Source organism: Tachysurus fulvidraco, chromosome 24 (genome assembly GCF_022655615.1).
Source record: "Tachysurus fulvidraco isolate hzauxx_2018 chromosome 24, HZAU_PFXX_2.0, whole genome shotgun sequence".
Lineage (NCBI taxonomy): Eukaryota > Metazoa > Chordata > Actinopteri > Siluriformes > Bagridae > Tachysurus > Tachysurus fulvidraco.
In genome coordinates, this window is record NC_062541.1 from 17,245,380 (window position 1) to 17,261,886 (window position 16,507).

Below are 16,507 nucleotides of genomic sequence, written 5' to 3' on the forward strand. Positions count from 1 at the left end.
GTGGCATAAGTTACGTTAGAGAAACTGATCGGCGGTTAAAGAGAAAAAAATGTGCTGAACATGACAACTGAAGTATAACAGCTAAGAACACAGCGTGTTGATTTGATAGATGTTCTGCGAGACCAGACTTCCCAGTCCTGTTCCGTTTCATTGAAATAGAATGACACTGCTTACAGATATACAGCCGCTACAACGCACCCGGTGTGGAACTTCAAGCATTTCCATTGTCCTTCAGTTCCACTAAAAAGCTTGTTGTAATGCATGCAGAGTTTTTACAGAACTTTTTTTTTTAGTCGACCACAAGAGCATGAAGTTTCCTACAGCGCCTTTAGAGTAGCAGTATATCAAAAAGTAAACACACCCTGCATGAGATTCTGGTGATCAAAGCGCTGGGAGCTTTCCTGTGAAAACACCCACAACATTCCCACCGACCTCCAAATGACACACATTCTCAGGCAGCACACATATATATCCACATCAACACCACCCCTGATGCTGAGCTCTACACAGCCCCTCAGGACACTTCACAAGGCTTATTTTGAGGCTGTTCCTACGTTAAGGCCATCCTTAAAAATATTCTTGTTTGCCATAACCCGACCGACTCAACAGAATTCAACCCGACCGACTCAATTTTTTTATTTTTTTTTGCTTTAAGTCCGACCGACTTGCCGGTTGTTAATTTGCGTTCTGGAAAAACTGTCCAGCATCAACATGAGGTTTGCGATGATGCGCCCGAAGGCACGGGTTGAAGACCCAGTCAGTGACGTCACCACATGCTAATTTGTTTAAAGTCATACCTACGTCATCACCATCACCAAAATTGTACTTTTTTTTTTTACACTGAAACTTGAAACAAAAATATAACCCTACCTACTGACCCCCCCCCTTTTTTTTTAACTGTTTTTTGCAAAGCAAAGCAAAATATTTTTAAGGATGGCCTGCTACTGAAAAGCTCATTTTAGAGAAATCGAGTCATTACATGACTTCACAGGAACTCAGAGACTCGACCCATGTTCCATCATGCACGGAGCGCAGAGCTCTGTTTTGAAAGTTTTGACAGGAAGGAAGTAAGGCTGCATTTTTTTTTTTATTTGTTTTGAGCAATTCTGTTTATTAGGCTGTGTGTAAGCAAAGCAACAGGGGCAGTAAGACACTGTGGCCCCGTTACCTCAAAACAATATTACACACACTAATATTACACACACTAATATTAAAATCTTACTGAAAACGTCCAGAGACAGCAGCTTTACTCCCCGGCAGTAGAAGTGCTCAGTACACAGCTGACCCCTGAACTGATCCCCTGATACCCGTTTCCTGCCATGCCATTAAAATTCACAACACTTCCAAGCTTAAGGAAGACGTTTATTTGTCTGGCTTCCTTTCTCCATTAGAGAATGGTAACTGTTTCTAAAGCCGTCGAACAAGTCGGTTTACATGATTTACCGAACATAAATCGGCACTGAGTGGAATTTTCCAGGCTTTTATGATGCAGTGAATTAATCATCTATGGCTGATTAATACGGCTTTGAGGGTTGGAGGAACATCTAGTAAATGCAGAACGGTAGACTAAATAGGTACGAAGTAAGACCATTAAAGCTCCACTGAAGCTCCCGCATGTGCTTTGTGCTATGGCCTGTTATAATAACAGCATGAAATCTGCTTATCTTCAGCTGCACATGTGGTGCACAGAGATGCCATTTTCAAGGCTTCACCCAAGCTGGGAGTGAATTCAGTAAAGAACCACAAGCAATTTTACAAAGCGTAAGTTATTTCAACGCTCTAGCCTTTTATCACAAGTCCACATATGACTCACAATTCCAATAAAACCAAACAATTTTGTAAGTCACAGATGTGAAAGAATGATGTTTGAACCTAATTTCTACTCTGTAAACATGATTGTTAGTGTAAGAAAGATTGAACCCAATGTGAAACTCCATGATTTAAACCATATCCGTCTTGATTATGCTCATACGTGGGACTGCATTCATACCCTCTACTCTAAGGCTTGTTTACAGGCTAAAGTCTGGGACTATTTTAGCCATGTGTACTAAAAGCAGTCCTGTGCCAGAGACACATGGGCCTTGCCAGAAAAGTAAAGATCCATTGCTGTGCCATGACTCATCGAGGCAGGACTCCATTACTCTGTACCTCCTTCCTCTAACACCCAACATCTGCTCACTTCTGTGCCGAGCCGCAAGTCTTTCGCTCCATCCAATGATTCTTTCCGTCTTCGACTGGCCTAGTTTGATCCAGATCCCAGCTGGATCTGCTGGGTCATCGTTTCATTGTCGCTTCATTTCATTTCATTCGTTGAGGGGTTAGGGACTTGCTCAAGGGCCCAAATTGATGGTGGTGGGATTTGAACGCCGTCTTTCATTCGACAGCCCGATGCCTTTAGCACTGAGCTAGCGATGATGAGTTATGATTCCTCTGCGCTGTTGGCCTCGTGATGTCAAAACTTGTGTTTTCATGTAAGTGTTATGTCGATATGGACGAGGCTGAACCGTGCTTATTAATCCATTACTGCATGAACGGAAATAAATGTTTCTTACATCGAAAAAACAAAACAAAAACCATACAGCTTATGCGATGTTGTGTGTGCATGAGGTATGTAGCATTAGGCAGAAGCGTACATGTGTTTCTTAGCATACATGATATTCATTCATTCATTCATTCATTCATTCATTCATTCATTCATTCATCTTCTACCGCTTATCCAAACTACCTCAGGTCACGAGGAGCCTGTGCCTATCTCAGGCGTCATCGGGCATCGAGACAGGATACACCCTGGACGGAGTGCCAACCCATCACAGGGCAAACACACACACTCTCACTCACTCACACACTACGGACAATTTTCCAGAGATGCCAATCAACCTACCATACATACGATCCCAAATCAGAGTCGATTTGATTAAGGCTTCAAAAAACACAAAAACTAAAGACAAGTCTAAAGCTTTGGAGTCAATTCCACACATCAGAAAAGATTCACCTCTCACACACACACACACACACACACACACACACACACACACACACAACAGTGAATTTGAATAAGTCCAGGGCTTAAAATGCAGATACGACACGGTTCAAGACTAGTGCACAGAAAACAATGAAACAAATGGACAGAATTCAGTCGTCAGAGTGTCTCACTTATTTAAATGCTTAAAAATATTCTCATTCTGTGACAAATAAGCTGATAAATGTCAGAAATGTCGGATTGCAGTTAGACGCCTGACATCTAATTAGGCTGTAAAGACTGTACTAGTATCAGATGTATATAAATATATAAATATGTAAATATATTTTTTTATATTTCTGCCATATTATTTTGAAAATAAACCAAACATTCAATTAATAAATAAAATAAAATAAAAAATGATTCGACTACTAAAATCATTGTTATGTACACAGGTCCATGCAGAGGTTTATACTTAACATCTCAGTGTAGACGTATGCCACAAATGTGCTTTCGTTAGAACAAGTAACGTATTTATAAAAATGGTGAAATATACGTTACGCTTCGTGTCACGTGACTCGTCTGTGATCTTCACGTACAATTCCTCTTCCGAGTCAGAAACCGTTACAACATTAGTGTTAATGATGTCATCAACACCCAGAAATACAGCTGTTTTGTTTGATCTTATATGAAGCTCATATTAATAAGAAAACTCGTCAGCTCAAGCTCAAAAGGAAGAAGAGAAGCACCTCTAACAGGAAGGTGCGAGCCGATGGGATATAAAGGGAATGTGGTGTTTTAAGGATGTATTTCCTGTCAGCCGAGCAAAAATAAACATTTGTCCAGATCGTGTCTGAAGGGTCACTTACTCTAATAATGATTACGCAACATGTTTAACATTCGACAAAAAAGTTACTTCAACATTTTTGTTGTTTGTGTAAGTTTTTGCCCCCACTTTGACGATTCGGCTGCAGTTGGAGCTGCAAGACGTCTGGGATAAGACTCAAATATCAGCTCTGCACATCTGGATCCTAATCATTTTAAACATATCTCATGCGCTTGCAGATCAGACGAACCGCCTCCTCTAGGTGCGGTTGTGCCATAACAACCCCCCCCCCCCCCAAAAAAAAATAGTGGATTTGGTGTGACACGTGTTCAACATTTAAAACATTTTTTCTGATTTCTGAAGCCCTGATTTTGACTTGTTTTGATACATCATCTGTTTTCGTGGTGCTGTTTGTTTAGTCTAACTAACTCCGAGATCTTCCATGAGCAGGCATATTTAGATTTGTCATTATGTGACACTAACTGCACACAGGTGGACTCCATCGAGCAAAAGACGAGGCTTCTGATGTTAGAGTGGAGCAGCAGAACTCATTTTCACATCAAAGGGGGTAAATACTTATGCAATAACAATTTCAAAATGTTTTCTTTTGGGAATAATTCTGTAAAAACATGTCGCCCCACCTGTCAATATTATGGCCTGTTTTGTATCGACTCATTAGGCATTATATAGTCAAAGGTTTATGTCCATTTGATTATCGTGCCTTTATGTTCACCACTGAACATTTATTCCCCTTTCCTGTTAGCATACGCTACGTGGCCTAAAGGACGTGGACACAACCTTGGGCCTACTGTAGGTGTTGGGTTCTTTCTCCTTCACTGTTATAATCAGCTCCACTCTTCTGTTCTGTTCTGTGTAGATGTTGGAGTGAGTCTGTGTGGGTTTGTGTTCATTCAGCTACAAGAGCATTAGTGAGATCAGACACTGATGGTGTAAGAGTGAGGAGGTCTGGGGTTCAGTCGGTGTTCAGTGGGGTTGAGTCACAGTCAGGGCTCAGTGTAAAGCTACAGCGTACAGAGAACTTCTAGAGAAAATTGAGTATTTCCAATGTGGTTAAAGTTTGCAGACAAACCACAGGTTTGATGGTCAGAGGTGCAAATACTTTTGGCCATAATATGCATGTCCATTTCAGTTCCAGGTTGTAACATGACACAAAGACACTCCTTTAACCTACACACACTCTACACACACACGCTACACACACACACACACACGCTACACACATGCTACTGTACACACACACTCTCTACACACACGCTCTACACACACACGCTTTACACACTCTACACACACCCACACTCTACACACACCCTACACTAGAAACACTCTACACACACTCTACACACACTCACTCTACACACACTCTACTTTACACACCCCACACTAGAAACACTCTACACACACTCTACACTACACACTCTACACACACTCTACTTTACACCCCCCCTGCACACACCCTACACTAGAAACACTCTACACACACTCTACACACACACACACTCTACATGCTCTACACACACGTTCTACAGACACTACACACACGCGTTCTACACACACGCGTTGTACACACACACTACACACACTCTACATACCCGCTCCACACACACACACACACACACACTATACACACACACACACACTACACACACACTACACACAATCTACACACACACTCTGCACACTGCGACTCTCACCATCAAATACCCGTGTGACGTTAAAGCATGGGGCAAATGTACAGACTGACAGGTGTATAGGTAAGTAGGTAGGTGTATAGGGTACATTCACAGAGAGAGATCATTCCATATGGGGCTCATATAGAATAATAATAACAATAATAATAGTAATAACAACAACAATGATAATAATAATAATAATAATAATAATAATAATAATAATAATAATAATAATAATAATAATAAAGAGTGCAGTGACATGTTTAATGGCCTTGTGATGTTACACTGCGGTGTGTATACAGTTATACAGCTGTGTATAAAAGCAGACCAACTCACCCTCACTCTCTCCACCAGTCCGCGTATCGGAGACGTAGCTGAGCAGAAACCCCGAGAACACACACACACACACACACACACACACACACACACACACACACACACACACACACACACACACACACACACACACACACACACTGTCACTCCATCTCACACACCGAACAACACGGAAAACGGGTCGGATTTAGAATAGCACGAATCACAACAAACCGTCGGAGCTGTCAATCAATGTCAGAGCGCGCGCTGTCGAATTCACATCCCGACGTTAAGACAGAGGCCGTTTTTCCCACGCAGAGCCGTGTACATTCCCACACTCATACACACTCACACACACTCACACACACACAGTTTCTCTGCCTGCAGCCGGTAATTCTGTCTCGAGACACGGAGCCCCGCCCTTAGCGACCGAGTATCGCTGCGTCGACCGAGGGGCCTGACGAACACATGAACCAATCAGAGAGCAGGTGGGCGGGGCATCAGCGTGGCACTGCACGCGGGCGTGACTAAGCAAAACGTTTCGGTTTGAATAGTTAAAGAGACATGACGGGTTTCACTGTGAACACTTTTACCTGTAATAACGTCACACCTGTCTGTAGCTTATAAGCATATCTGTGCTACAGATAACACCCCTATCTGTCTGTCCAGGGCTGAGCTGTGTGTTTACTGTGTTCACTCTGGTGTCTATAGGAACTGAACACTGATGAAATAAACACATTAAAGTGTCCCACACAAGTCCTAGTGATCATTAGTCCTAGTGATTATTAGTCCTAGTGATCATTAGACCTAGTGATCATTAGTCCTAGTGATCATTAGTCCTAGTGATTATTAGTCCTAGTGATCATTAGACCTAGTGATCATTAGTCCTAGTGATCATTAGTCCTAGTTATCATTAGACGTAGTGATCATTAGACCTAGTGATCATTAGTCCTAATGATCATTAGACCTAGTGATCATTAGTCCTAGTTATCATTAGACCAAGTGATCATTATTCCTAGTGATCATTAGTCCTAGTGATCATTATTCCTAGTGCTCATTAGTCCTAGTGATCATTAGTCCTAGTTATCATTATTCCTAGTGATCATTAGTCCTAATGATCATTAGTCCTAGTTATCATTAGACCTAGTGATCATTAGTGCTAGTTATCATTATTCCTAGTGATCATTAGTTCTAGTGATCATTAGTCCTAGTGATCAATAGACCTAGTCATCATTAGTCCTAGTGATCATTAGTCCTAGTGATCATTAGTCCTAGTGATCATTAGTCCTAGTTATCATTAGACCTAGTGATCATTAGTGCTAGTTATCATTATTCCTAGTGATCATTAGTTCTAGTGATCATTAGTCCTAGTGATCAATAGACCTAGTCATCATTAGTCCTAGTAATCATTAGTCCTAGTGATCATTATTCCTAGTTATCATTAGTCCTAGTGATCATTAGTCCTAGTGATCATTAGTCCTAGCGATCATTAGTCCTAGTTGTCATTATTACTAGTGATCATTAGTTCTAGTGATCATTAGTCCTAGTGATGATCCTTATTCCTAGTGATCATTAGTCCTAGTTATCATTAGTCCTAATGATCATTAGTCCTAGTAATCATTAGTCCTAGTGATCATTATTCCTAGTTATCATTAGTCCTAGTGATCATTATTCCTAGTGATCATTAGTCCTAGTGATCAATAGACCTAGTGATCATTAGTCCTAGTGATCATTAGTCCTAGTGATCATTAGTCCTAGTCAGAGCCGATCCTGACCTCACTGGGGCCCTAAGCAAAATTCTGCTAAGGGGTCCTCCTACCTGCCCCATGAGCCATGTAAACTATTTGCCACACATTCACACTTGCACTGGCATAATTTAGCTAGTCAGATAGAGACTAGAGACAGAATCACATCAACTTAACCTTTCTGTAATTTGCTCTTGCTGACATCAAACTTGAAGAGAACACAAATTTACCTGATTGCTGTTCTCACATTTCACTCTCATTTTGTTTTTTTTTCTCTTTTCATGTCCAGATCCATCCGCTTCATATTGTCATCTACACAGTAAACATTAACATGCGCTGTAAAATGAGGCAGAGGGAAGCGGGGCCTTGCGTAATTTGTGGGGCCCTACACAAATCGGCTCTGGTCCTAGTGATCATTAGTCCTAGTGATCACATCGTTTACAAGTAGCATGTCGTTTACCATGTCGCTTCGTTTTAAAAACATGACCTTGATCAGCACAATAATGATAATAATACCTTACCGAGGTGGCAGGAGTGTGTCTACGCATCATGCCAGCCTGGCACTGCCCGCTCTTGGCCATCCCTTACCCAAGCACTGCTTGTTAGCCGTGTTAGTATACGGTAATCATGGGCTGTGGTGTTTGAAATATGTAGTAGTTCTGCACATTTTTGCCGTTTGTGTTTAGCAAGCGGTTGATGGTGGAGGAACGCCAGCGGAACATGTTGCCTGGGGTGCCGAACTGATTAGGGACTGTTTTTAATCCTGGCCCCAGGTTATTTATTTTTGTTGAACTCTGTTGTCTGGGATGTTTTCTACCGAATTTAGGTTCTATTTGTCCCAAAATATAAAGAGACCAGTAGCCTATTTTAAACCACCATGTTTAAAGTGAATCTACCAGGAAGCTACCTTCAACACCTTCCTGCTAATGAACAAGTGCTTTCTTTATTCATCCTGCAAGTCCATGCAAATTTGTGTTGTGTTCCCAGTTCTGGTTTAGAATCTATTCTCACCCAAATGCCCTGTGAGAGATGGACTCGAAAGCATTTCTATTCATCTGTAATATGTGGATATTTGATCGAGTTATTACGCAGCCCAAACGAATTTCACTGTTATACTGTAATACAGGCTACGGTTAAGGAATAGTGTTGTTTAGGAAATGGCACAGTAATATCTTTACACTGGAGAATCATGAACACTATGTAGCTTGTTATAATACAGCGCACTGGATTTGTGATGCAAATACGTTAATTCGTTAATTCATTACAGTATATAGGATGTGTTCATATCAAATGCTTTAGGCCTCAGTTCAGTTAATTCCATTCTCATGTTAATCTAAATGTGTTAGAGTAAAGCCTTACTACTGGTACTGAAAATAAAATTCTTCCCCAGTTTGTTCTTCCAAGATACATCTAAAAACACCTCCATAAACACAGTGAAATGGAAAAATGCTCTAATTTGATTAAATATCTTAATTCCCACCAGTGTTTAAAGAGAAACAGTCTGTATCAGTGTATGAGACCAGATTTATTCAACATTGTACATTATACACTTTTAATAGACATTTGATCTTATATGATCCATTTCAAGGTGTATCTCTGCTGAGATACTGCAGTTATTACTTTACTAGATTAGTAATAAGACATAAATATCAGAGAGCCATGAATGCAATTTTTCTGCATAGTTAAGATTCCTGTCATATTTGTTAGCAGGGAGTTTTTCAGAGTGCATTCCTGATTCATCTGGATTCACGGTCATGTGCTTGAATCATGGGCCTTTTTCTGAAGCTGAGAAATTTTGTGTCTGTCATTATTACAAATTTTTTAAATAACCAAGAGTGTAGCATTCCCACCTCAGAACTGCAGGATTTCTGAATTAGTGCAGAGCTTGGGCTATTATCTCTGTGGAGTTTTTACAGTTTTTCAAATTCAAATATCATTTGCCATGTGCACATTTATGTGGGGTCAGTGGTGGCTCAAGCGGTTAAGGCTGTGGTGTGTTGATCGGGGTTTGAGCCCCAGCACTGCTAAGCTGTCACTGTTGGGCCCTTGAGCAACCCCCTTAACCCCAGGGGTGCTGTATCATAGCTCTGAAAAGATTCAAATATAATATATGTCTATAATATTGTTGACAGAACAGTATGGCTGTTATGAGTTAGGTGAAGATGTGTGCAATTTTAATTCAGAATATTCGTCGCAGATCTGGTCGTGTGTTGAGTAGAAAAGTCCAGAAATGTTGTAAATGTTGTTCTAGTTCATTACTTGGTTCTCCACTTTCCTTTTACCTCCAAAAATCAGACATGTAGATTGAATGGTTATTTCATGCTATATTCAATGTGCCTTGTAATTTCCAGTTCATATAGAAAGTCATGATATACTTCACAAGACAAAACAATGTGCGTCACCATGTCTGTCAGTCTTTCTCAGTGTTTATTGGATTCACAATGTAACTCATTTAAAGCTAAGAGACGCTGGTGTGTTTTCTCTTCATTATGTGAGCAGACAGGTTGATTTGTTGTCACTCTGTAAAGAGTTTTAAAAGTAGGTCCCTGTAGTTGAGAAGACTATCCCAAACTGATGAGTAGGAATTTCAAGTAATGGGGATGTTTTCTTTAGATTTTAGTGTTTGAAGGTGGTGAATTACAGCCTCACGTTGAACACAGCATAAATAGAAGCTATACTCCTGCCTCATGCCAACAAGTAAAGGTGTGGCTCTCTATCCAAAAGAAATACTTTCTATCTCGTGTCTGTTAATGGCCTTTTCAGTTATTAATCTTAATTCCATTATATTCCTCTTGTTGTTTGAGTCAAGCTGGGCAGGTCCAGGTCTATGTGAAAAGGTACAAATCAGTATGATGTATATATGCTCGTGTCAGCCAGCTGATTTACTACAATCAAAGCAAATATAGAGCTTTAAAACTATAATGAAATTCTTGTTTCAATTATTTCTTAGATCGAGTTTTTAAGCGATAAAGAGTTTGAGTGGAACAACATATCTACTGAAGATATTTTCCTATCTTCAGAGGGACGTTGGTTGTAAAAGGATATTATGGCTAAGTGGTTTATGGCTTGAGATGTGATGACAGGGTCAGAATGCAGGTAGGTCTCTCCGGATATTGCCCCTTGGTTCTCATCTCTCCTCTTTGATGCCCCTGACTAAATCAGAGTGTATAATTAAAGCCCACTTCAGCAAGCAAGTGCAATAGATAGCACTACACACAGTTTGGAAAGCTCCTGATGACTATAACATGGGCCACATTTCTGAGGGGCTCCCATGGGCCCGAAAAGTTTAAAGGCTGAGGTGCAGGTTCAGAAGAGCCTTCAGTATCAAATCTGGGAGAACACTCAAGCTCCTTTGAAACCCCATCATTCAAGCAGAGATAAAAGGCTGTGAAAACCAGGACTGTGCTTAGCAGGGGAAGAGAAACTAATGGCCAATAAAGTGTTTCCTTTACTGCTAACTGTGCAGAAAAGTGTGCAAGCTACTAACAGAGCTAGGATAGGTCGTCTATTGGCCATGTCTGGTTAACGATAGGGCCCAGCAGACATCCTGAAGCTCTTCAAACACCATTTCTGGGTACTTTATCGCAAAAGTTAAGCTAGAGGATGGTGAAAAGCTGACTCTTAAGGAGAGATGAGTTTGAATCACAGGTCCATAAAGCTGCCACTTCTGGGCCAAAATGCTGTAAATGTAAATACAATAAACCTCAACTGTACAGGCTGATATCAACCCTCCTCTTTATCTCTAAGATCCTAGAACATTTTGGATCAGAGCCGTTAGGTTTATTATTGCATAGAAATCACATGACTGTGTGAAACGGCTCATATATAAGCTGCTGTGGTTTCTATAAATGTTAAAGGATTGTCAGTCAGACTGCTCTTCTGTCTATGAGAAATAACTCAGTGTTAACACTGTTAAAAGCGCTATGCAAATAAAATTGAATAGCTCATAATTATTATAATTAGAATTATTATTTTGGCAGATGCCCTTTTCCAGAGCTATTAAGGTCTGAGCAGCAGTCTAACACCTTAACCAAGTCCCTAATAATCAGTGAAACCAATAACATTCAGTTCAGGAGGATATTTTTATTTGAACATACAGCCGTGGGTCAGCACAGAATCAGGTTCTCCTTGAGAAGAGAAGAGATCTGAGACAGACCAGATTTGTGGATTTCCTGAGCAAACGGATCAGTATGTATCATGAATGCATCATTCTTTATTTGTCTCACCACCATGTTGCAACAACAACAACAACAACAAAAAAAACTCCAGAGCTGGACTGGTGGCAATTTTTTTTTTTTAAATTTTGGTCAAATGGAAAAATAACACAAAAGGGCAGTCTACTGTTTATTTGACTGTTGTTGTATCTTGATGTTTTAGGTGATGTATCACTTTTAATCCTTTAAAACAATACTAGTGCTGCTTGTGTCTCTGTTTCTAGCACATGAGAAGATACAGATAATTCCTGTTTACCTTCCACAAGCACTGCTCCCCAGTCCTCAACAAGTGCCCAAAAGCAGACCCATCTCTCTGTTATTTCAGCCCCTGTCCAGGCAGTTAGCGATTAGAATAAAGACCCGTCACAGCCTATATTATCAATACAACATTTGTCAGACTGTATATTTATAATCACACCCCCAGTGTCACCTATATGAGGATAAGGTTCCCCTATGAGTCCGGTTCCTCTCAAGGTTTCTTCCTTTTAATATCTAAGGGAGTTTTTCCTTGCCTGAGTCACCTCAGACTTGCTCATTGGGGATAAATACATACACATTGTGAACTAAATATTATAATATCTAATATTAATCTTTACATTATTCTTTATATTAACCTTTTGTTCTATGTTTATGTTCTGTAAAGCTGCTTTGAGACGATGTCCATTGTTAAAAGTGCTATAAAAATAAACTTGAATTGAATTGAACATTATCTAGTTACCCAATGAATAGTTACCCCATGAATACTTAATCATTCTTGGTATCACACATAACCAAATTTTATAAATATTGGTTATGGAGATACTGGTTTAGCTGTTGGGCCACTGCCACTGATTGCCCACCTATTATTTGAGCCAGCACACCCTAATATAACTGGTGGGGTTTGGCACTGCTCTATATTTCTTTATCTTTCATACAACTGTTGTCTCCTATGTGATATTCATCATCCACCCTGTTTCAGCTGCCATCATTAACGATGACAGAGATGTTTTTTCTTCCTCACCATGCAGGGTGTCACTGCCGATAAATGAACAAACGTTAGCAGAGATGCCAGCTGTCTTTACTAAAGACTCACAGAGTCAAAGATGAGGGTTGCAGGTGAAAGAGCTTCTGTAATCCCTTTTCTCTCCCTCTTCCTCACATCAACTATACCACATCTGACACCAGCCTCGATGTACAGCTGGAATGCCCTTAAAAATTGATGAGCTTTTAATTAAAATGTATTGTAAACTGTCTCAGAGAGAGAGAGAGAGAGAGAGAGAGAGAGAGAGAGAGAGAGAGAGAGAGAGAGAGAGAGAGAGAGAATACAATACAAATACATAAACCTTACAGTTAGTTAAGTTCACTTAAACTTGTTAGGGATGAGCTCAGGCTAACCCGACAGGTCATGCATGTGCAGGAACAGACCAGATCACTGTACATCCTCATACCTGTGGTGTTTTTTCAATACCTGGCAACAACTTGCTAAAAAATTTACTAGGAATGGAAAAATTCAAATGTTGAAAGTGTTCGTTGGTGCGCAATTCGTAATTGTATAAGATCTCATGCTCTAATACTAGTTCTTCATTTCTGCCTTATATTATCTTATCCCCTTTATTTCTGTCCTGATTTATTTCCACAAATAAATAAATATAAATAAATAAATAAAAGCAATAAAAAAAAAATACCCAATTGACAATAAAAAGATTTTTACTAAAAATACAACATATATGGATTGAAAAGTTAAAAAAAAGGAAATAAATAAAAAAAGATGATTAAATGGCACACAATAGGAGAAAGAAAGATAAAAGATTAGAAAGAAATTAATCAAGAAGGATAAATAAAAAGAGAGAAAAATAAGATACAAATGAGAAAAAGAAAAGAAAAAAGGGAGAAAAATAAGACAAGATCAAAAATATATAAGGAAGAGAAATGAGGACAAGACATTTATTCTTCTGTAATGTACAATATATAATAAATATTTTTTTCCACATCCACTACAATTGACTAGACTTCTAATCTCCACTGTGATTGGTTAAGCAGTGTAAAGGCATTATAATATTCACAAGGTCTAAAGGCCTTCCTGATATCTGATGATTGTTCGTTTTGGCCAAAATTCTCCACTCAGCAGCTTTACACACACTGATCAGGATATTTAAAAGCTACAAAAATATAACAGCTTCCTCATTAAGGTGCGAAACAGCTACTTTTATTTACCAGCTACTTTTATTTTATTTAATTAAGTGTATGTTAGAAGGTGGAAAAATCAATCAATCAATCAATCAATCAGTCAATCAATCAGTAAACAGACGGTTGAGGATGGCGGGAAAGGATTTGGTTAGTCATGCTTGGGTCCTCCAGTCAGCTGACAGAAATATCAGGTTAAATTTAGAAGAGGTTCACTGAGGCAAACAGAGCCGACTGTGTCAGAAAAACACTCCCACACTCGCTAGAATCTGTCCTCGTATTTCACAGCAAAAGTTTAACACAATGGGCAAAGCAGCCTGCATTGAAATTCAACACTGATCAGATGAAAATCTACGATTAACATCAAATATAAAATATAGATTATTAAATGAAAGTTCTTTTCTAAGCATTTCCTTTCAAGCTTCATTCTATCAGTAGATCATTTTGGTCATTTTAAAAATGTATTTCTAATGAATCAAAATGATCAAAAATAGAAGAAGAAAATGTAAAGTTTAGAAACTAAATCTAAAAACATAGCCTATGAATATGTTTGATTTGATTTTATTTTTGGATTGTTATAATAGGAAATAATGTTTAATATTCAAAGTCAATATTCAATGTTTATTTTCCTATACAGTAAAAGCTGTGGGGGGGCACAGTGGCTTAGTGGGTAGCACGTTCGCCTCACACCTCCAGGGCCGGGGGTTCGATTCCCGCCTCCGCCTTGTGTGTGTGCATGTTCTCCGTGCCTCGGGGTGCTCCGGTTTCCTCCCCCAGTCCAAAGACATGCATGATAGGTTGATTGGCATCTCTGAAAATTTGTCTGTAGTGTGTGTGTGTGTGTGTGTGTGTGTGTGTGTGTGTGTGTGTGTGTGTGTGTGTGTGTGTGTGTGTGCCCTGCGATGGGTTGGCACTCCGTCCAGGGTGTATCCTGCCTCGATGCCCGATGACGCCTGAGATAGGCACAGGCTCCCCGTGACCCGAGAAGTTCGGATAAGCGGTAGAAAATGAGTGAGTGAGTAAAAGCTGTATGAGAATTTCCAAACTGTACATAAGAGCAGAAGAGAGAAGAGCAGTCTTCACATCCTCAAAAGAAAAATAAGACCTTGTTGTTTTTTATTTAATCCAGCAGGACAGTTGTAGGAAACATTTCCATATTCTACAGAGCAACACAAACAGGTCTGTGTGAAATATAACACAATCTATGTCTGATTTGGGAATTAGGATTAATGTTCTCTGCTCCACTTCTCTTCTGCTCTGCAGGTGCTGTATAAGAAGAGAAACCATCCTCCTGTCTATGTAAATAATTCAGTGAGTAAATCATTACACATCATGTCTTTTAAAAGCTGTGTAATGTGGGGGTGACAGCAGACACCTGCCATGACTAGATATTTTCTAACTTTTAGGTCTTATTCTCTTTTTCCATCAGTTTCCACACGGATCATTTAATCAGTTCAATAGTCCTTAGTCTTCCTCCCGAAGTCTCCCCTCAAAGACATGCTTTGTAGGCTGAGTGACATCTCTAGATTGTCTGTTGTGTGTGAATACCTGAGAGTGTGTGCTTGTGTCCTTCGATAGGTTAGCACCTTGTCTACTGTGTCCCCAACCTTGTGCCCTCGACTCTCCTGGGATAGATTTCAGACTCCCAAGTGTAGGATAAGTACTACATGGATGCATGGATTTACAGGTTCCATCTGATGGCTCTGTGTTCCAGGTAAGATGACAGCCTGGGTCAGAGCCCCCATCCATTCAGCTGACATGTACATGAAAGCAAGCCAAGGCATCATAACACTGACTTCATCCTGAGCAAGAGACATATGAGCTAGTCAGCAAGCTATCTCTGTCTTCTACTACTAGTCATGCCAGCAGAGCTTGTGTCTGTCTCTGGTCTGGCCAGCTGCTACCTTCATGCCAACTGGCACAAGGGGCCACATTCTAGTGTTGACAATCGTCAGAATGTATAGAAGGTTAAATAAACTGAAGGATGAAGTGTTTGCAGACGTCTGGTAAAAAGTCTTATTTTTGTTCTTCATACACAATAGTATAAGTGCAAGTACACAGTATATTAAACTTTACTGTAATTCTGCTAATACAAGAACAGTTCTGGTGTTGAAAATAACTCAACCAAATAACACGGTGCTGCTGGATTGCTGTGGTGGTTTGTTCTGCTCAAAACTAGCTCCGTTATCAAGTTAGTGTTCCATGAGCAGCTGGCAAGACTTACCACTAGACAGTTACCACAGCCCAGCCACTGACACACTTCATATCAGATATTTTATGCCATCCTTCAGTTACTTAAACATATCACTTTACCCATTAGCAGGCAGCCATGTGCTCTCGGCCTATTTCTGCCACCATTACGTGTTAACAGACCATCTCTGAGCATGCAAGTGTAACAGGAAAGCCTTCTATCCATGCCAAAGCACTTCTGCTTAACACAACCGGCTCTGCACTACACGCTGTTTTTGCATGCACATGCAGTCTTGTACATACTGTATATAACCTGCTGTATTAAAGATCTGTGTCTCTATGGAAATTTGTGGTAATAAAGATTACGATTGAGTTTTAACAACCTGGAAAGGTGACAGGAGAGA

The 16,507-nt window shown here is 40.0% G+C and overlaps 1 protein-coding gene across 5 annotated transcripts in view; it reads right to left on the reverse strand.

Moving 5' to 3' along the window:
* rhbdf1a (rhomboid 5 homolog 1a (Drosophila)) overlaps positions 1 to 6,219 on the reverse strand; it is a 40,760-nt gene extending 34,541 nt beyond the window's left edge. For 2 of the 5 annotated variants that reach the window (XM_047807776.1, XM_047807775.1), the window contains exons 1-2: positions 6,026 to 6,217; positions 5,813 to 5,850 (exon numbers count right to left, since the gene is read on the reverse strand). The gene's annotated coding sequence lies outside the window, so the exon portion shown is untranslated. Of the gene's footprint in view, positions 1 to 5,812; positions 5,851 to 6,025 lie in introns of all 5 variants that reach the window. The other 3 variants (XM_047807772.1, XM_047807774.1, XM_047807773.1) reach the window with 3 other exon arrangements.
* Between the last annotated feature and the right edge of the window lie 10,288 nt (positions 6,220 to 16,507).